Here is a 6000-nt window from a genome sequence, read left to right as displayed (position 1 = left end):
TGCTGAGCAGAGAGCCTGATGCAGGGCTCCATCCCAAGACCCTGAGATCATGACCTGAGCCGAAGGCAGAGGCTTAACCCACTGAGCCACCCAGGTGCCCTGGTGTCACTCACTTCTTGATGAAAGGACACAACACCTATAAAGTAATCTTATATCCCCAAAAACTCAAAGCAGAATTTGATCAAGCCTAGATGCAATGGCCAATTTATGGATTAGAGAGGACAGAGGAAGGCATTTCAACTGCATAGACCGTGGGGAGGCAGCCAACCAAATTCAGCCTCTGGGAAACTCAACAGGACAAACATGGTTTCTTCAATAATTACTTGGGGGTGGTGCAGATAGGGGAGAAAGGTTGGAGACAAAAATTATATGTTAGACCCAGCAATTGCACTACTGGGTATTTACCCTAAAGATACAAACGTAGTGATCCAAAGGGGTACGTGCACCCGAATGTTTATAGCAGCAATGTCCACAATAGCCAAACTATGGAAAGAACCTAGATGTCCATCAACAGATGAATGGATAAAGAAGATGTGGTATATATACACAATAGAATACTATGCAGCCATCAAAAGAAATGAAATCTTGCCATTTGCGACAACATGGATGGAACTAGAGCGTATCATGCTTAGCGAAATAAGTCAAGCAGAGAAAGACAACTATCATATGATCTCCCTGATATGAGGAAGTGGTGATGCAACATGGGGGCTTAAGTGGGTAGGAGAAGAATCAATGAAACAAGATGGGATTGGGAGGGAGACAAACCATAAGTGACTCTTAATCTTATAAAACAAACTGAGGGTTGCTGGGGGGAGGGGGGTTGGGAGAAGGGGGCTGGGGTTATGGACACTGGGGAGGGTATGTGCTTTGGTGAGTGCTGATTCACAGACCTGTACCCCTGGGGATAAAAATACATGTTTATAAAAAAATTTAAAAAAATTATATGTTAAAGGAAACCTTACGTATCAGCCAAACACAATACAGTCAATCTTTGTTGACTTCTAATTCAAACTGTTATTTTTTTCGAAGCGTCTCATTACATTTATGGGAAAATTGATCATTTGAACCCTGGCTGGGTATTTGATAACATTAAGCAATTTTTATTTTTTAGGGGTAATCAGAGTATTGTGGTTATGTTTTTTAATAAGAATCTTTATCTTGTAAATATGCATGTGGATGGGGTACCCGGGTGGCTCAGTCAGTTAAGTGTCTGCCTTTGGCTCAGGTCAAGTCATGATCTCGGGGTCCTGGGATCGAGTCCCGCATCAGGCTCCCTGCTCAGTGGAGAGTCTGCCTTTCTGTCTCCCTCTGCCCCTCCCCTCCTCATGCTCTTGCTCATTTTCTCTTTTCTCTCTCTCTCAAATGAATAAAAAAAAAATCTTGTAAAAAATGCATGCTGAAAATATTATGGATGAGGTGAGATGATGTCTTGGATCCGGAGGAGAATAACAAGTGTGAGGACAATGTCTGAAGATGGAGTCAGGATTGGTCTTGACAGGTGACAGCTGTTCAGGAAGATGGAAGTGGGGGTTCGCTGTACGTTGCTCACTGAACTCTCAATAATAAAGAATTTTACAAAAAAACATGTATATTGCAACCTGGTGGGATAATTTATGGAGTTACTATTTTGTTATTATTCTTATTATTCTTACTGCTGTTAAAAGAGACCAAAAAAATTAACAGTGATTCCTTCTCTTCTCCTCCCCACCCACCCCTTCCTGGGGGCACGCTGTGCTTTGAGGCCCGGAGAACCGGGGCTTCCTTTGCAAATAGGGCAGGGGCAAAAGGCTTTGCTTTCAAAAGCCTTCACACAAACAAGCCAGCGGTTCAGCCGTCTGGAGAGAGCAGGTGGGGTCTCTGGGCTTGGGGAGGGGGAAGGGCAGAGGAGGGCAGATGTGCAGGGGGGAAGGAATGTCCCCTCCTCTATAGATCGGTTTCTTCTACACTTCACTGTGGTCTTAACACCCATCGTGTGGAGAGAGCCCCATGTTTAGAGAAGGTGCTCAATTTACCCCTTGTTTCTTCAGAAGAGCCATTCGAGTTCCCCATACAGCAACCAGAGAAGATGATAGGACCTCTCAGGTGGTGCTAGGTGAGGAGAAACAATGGTCATGTTGTGGTAAATATCGTGGGTTTTAGAGGTAGTGTACAAATGCCCAGATTCTTATGTGGCACAGGTAAACTGAGGGCTCTTTGTGATATGACTGGACAGGAGGCACCTGAAAGTCAGACTTGATTTAGAAAAAGAAAGCTACCAGAATGTGACGGGCATCTTCCATGCCTGAGGGTCAGGTTGCCCGTTAATTCCTTCCTGATATTGAAACACTACGAACCCCAAGTCTCTTCGCACTTATCTTTAGACACGCAATTTTTGTTAATGGCCACCACCTTGGCTCATCAAGCTCTAGCCCTTATAATTTCTAATGAAGCCCCCAACAGTGTTAATTGGGCCTGATTAATCTTGACCTCTTTCATTCAGGGTTAAAGATCCTGAGTGTTTAAAAGAAATTGGGAAATTCGGGGGATTGTGATAGCTCACTAAGGATGTGACAAGAGGGGATATTCTTGGATTTCTCAAGCAAGTAAAAAGTTTAGAGCTGTTGTGGAGTTGGACACAAAACACCTGCAGTATTTTTCAATCTAGGTGAGTCCAAATCATTTCAGGGAATCTGATGGCCCATTGAAAAGAAAGACCTGGGTGAGGGTCTACACAGACGGAAGCCTTCAGTGGTACGGGTGGGTGGAGACGCAGCGGGATCCGGGATCTTATCGACACTACGTTTCCTCTGTGTCTTTCTCCTCTTCCCCATCTTCAATTTTTGGATTGCCCCAAGGTTTAGACCTCAGAGCCCTCCTCTTCTCTATCCCGCCACCCTCCTTAGGTGATCCCACCCAACCTCACAGCTTTAAGTCACCAAACACTGACTCTTCCAGCCATAGCTCAAACCTTGACGGATGGCACCTTGTCCCTCGGGCCAAATCCCTGTTGTCTTCCCTGACATTCTTCTCTTTCTCCGCTCACATCGAATCCATCAGGAAATCCTTTTGGTTCTACCTCCCAAATGGATTGAGGTCAACCACTTCTCACCTGATCTACCAGGGACCCCTTTGTCTGAGAGGCCAAATCCCATGCGACAGGCCGTGAACTGGTTTCACACCATTTGGTGGCTTCTCTTCACTGTCAGCAGATAGCCAAAGTTCTTTCCCAGACTATGCAGCCCTTCATGTTCTGGGATGTTCTGCCTCTTCTCCATCCCTAACTCCTGCCTCCCTCTTCTTACCCAGTCTACCTCGGCCTCAGCGGCCTCCTTTCTGTTCCTTCAGGCCATCAAACCCTTGGCACTTGCTGTCCTCTCTGTATTGAATTCTCTTCCCCAATGTCCCTTCATTTTTTTCACTCACTGTGCAAGTGTCACCTCCTTGGAGAGGACATCCCATATCGCCCTGACTGGAAGGGTGCCCTAACACGCTCTTATCCTTGTCTTGTTCTCTGCAGTGTTTATCCCTATGTGACATATAGATTGATTGACTTCTTGTTGTCTCCTTGCCTAGAAGCCAAATTCCATAAGGGGTAAGGACTTGATTTTGTTCACTAGAGCAGTTTCGAGCACAGAGTATCACTGAAGAAATGTTTATGGAATGAATGAAGTTAAAATGACATGTCTGCCTTTTTTCATAAAATTCCTGAGGTCACTAGTTTAGGAAAACAGCCTTCCTGATTCCCAGAAATACTCCAAGGACCTGAACTCAACCTCCTTATGTAATTCTCAAAGACTTACTATGAAAGAGCATATTTCTATTGGTCACTCAACAGATATTGACTGAGCACTTTGTAGTGACAGATACATATCAAGCCCTTTATGCTCAGAGGATCTCTACAAGGTAAATATGATGACTGCTATATTATAGCTGGGCAACTGAGGTAGAGACCCATCCAATGACCTCTCCCAGGTCACCTATCCTGCACCTGGCACAGGTGGAAGCCCAGAAGCAGGTCCATTGTTTCCCCTAAGCCAAGCTGGAAAGCTATTTTAGCATGATCTTCAAGCCATCTCATTCCAGAACATTCTCTCCCACCCAGTACTAGCAGCAAAACCTACAGGAGCCCAGAAACGTCTTGTGATTCATCCTGTCATCTCCTTCTATGAAGCCCTCTGGGAGTCCTACACACAGAGCTGGCTGCTTTCTGCTCTAAAAATCCCAAAACCCTCGTTCCAATGCAGAACACTTACTGCCTGGTGTAACAGCTTGTCTTGAGGTCTAGTCCATAAGATGGAAACCTCTCAAGGACAAGGACTGTGTCTCATTCATTGTGGCATCTCTGTCCAGATCTGTCTGGAGCATACTGGGAATTCAATAAACGTTGACTGAATGAGCAGATGAATTGTGTTAGGAACTACAATTATATCTCAAGAAGCTGGTAGTAGAGCAGAGGGCCACTTAGACCCTCGTTCTGGCTTCGGTGATCACTCTTCCTGTCTTACTGGTGTGTTTATTTCCCCAGCTCCTATTTCTTTGCTTGAACAAGTGGGACATTACTGCCAACTGTTCTGTCTGACTGTGGGATGTTCTTCCTCATGACCTCCTCCAAGTGGTAACTGTTTAGAATGAAATGTAACTGTTTAGAATGAAATCCCAAAGAATTGGGATTTTTTTTTTTTAAGATTTTCATTTATTTATTTGAGGTAGAGAGAGCATGAGCAGGGGAGGGGCAGAAAAAGAGGGAAAGAGGGACAAGCAGGCTCCCCACTGAGCAGAGAGCCTGATGCAGGACTCGATCCTAGGACCCCAAGATCATGACCTGAGCCACCCAGGGGCCCCTTGAATTGGGATTCTGCGTAATGATGCGCTTTGTGGGCTCCATCTCACAGCAGCCGGGGCGGAGGATGGGGGCGGTTCTTGTTTCTGGCTGGCTGGAAACCGTCTGCGAGGGCTCAAATTGGGTGCCTCCTGGAGCTAATCCAGCGGAATCCTTCTGTACACATTGTCATGGGCCTTTAGAAAGTTCAAGTCATCAATGGAATACAGACATTGAAAAAATCAATAGATACTATTTTTGCCTATCAAATTGGCACTATTAAAAGCCCCCAAATCACTGAGGGTTTCACTAGAATAGCTTGAAAGTACATTCTTAACAATAGGCTTCTAAATACAGATATCCCCAGCTCTTTAAAGATGACTCAACCATTCCATTTCCAGGACTGTATTCTAAGCCAATAATTAAGAGTTAACTACCTAGATGTTCATAACAATGTATCATAATAGAGAAAAATTAGAAATTATTTAGATGACCAGGAACAAGGAACTAGTTAAATAAATTACAACAGATCCCAACAATTAGATACTATTCTGTGATTAAAGTTATATTTTGGGTAAAGATACATGAACGCAGAACAATTGTTCAGGGTGTATTGAAGTACAGATCGCATCAGAGGAACCTTGCCATAAGTTTGTGTTGGGTTTAGTTCTCCTCCCCTGGGTGGGGGCGGGGGTAGCCAGTGGTTGAATGATCTCTGGGATGACGCCTGCCTTCCGTGGATGCCTGGAAGGAGGGAGTCCTCAGCTCCCACCCCCCAACCCCGCTCTCCCTCCTGGGACTCTAACCTGAGCCTGTGAGAGGTCACTCCCCTATGACGGGCTGTGCCGGTTAGGAGGTGGTTGCTATGTCTTGCCCCTAGCTTCTTTGCCCCCAGAAAGCCCTCTTGGCTCTTGTCTGCCCTGAGCCTCCTTCCCCAGCTCCCGTGGGCTCTGTAAGCACCTCTGCCTCCCAGTGAATAAGCCCCTCTAGCTCCGGTTAAGCAGGCTTGTTTCCATCCTTACAGTCAAGAACCCCAACCAATCGACTCCACAGGGATACTTTGACGAAGCTCTATAAAGCTACATAGTCTTGGTACTATGTAGTCTTGGGACACCTGGGTGGCTCAGTCAGTTAAGCCTCTGCCTTTGGCTCAGGTCATGAACCCAGGGTCCTGGAGTCGAGTCCCGCATCGGGCTCCTTGC

Source organism: Mustela erminea, chromosome 17, assembly GCF_009829155.1.
Source record: "Mustela erminea isolate mMusErm1 chromosome 17, mMusErm1.Pri, whole genome shotgun sequence".
NCBI classification, from domain to species: Eukaryota; Metazoa; Chordata; class Mammalia; order Carnivora; family Mustelidae; genus Mustela; species Mustela erminea.
Note: the sequence above shows the minus strand (reverse complement) of the source record.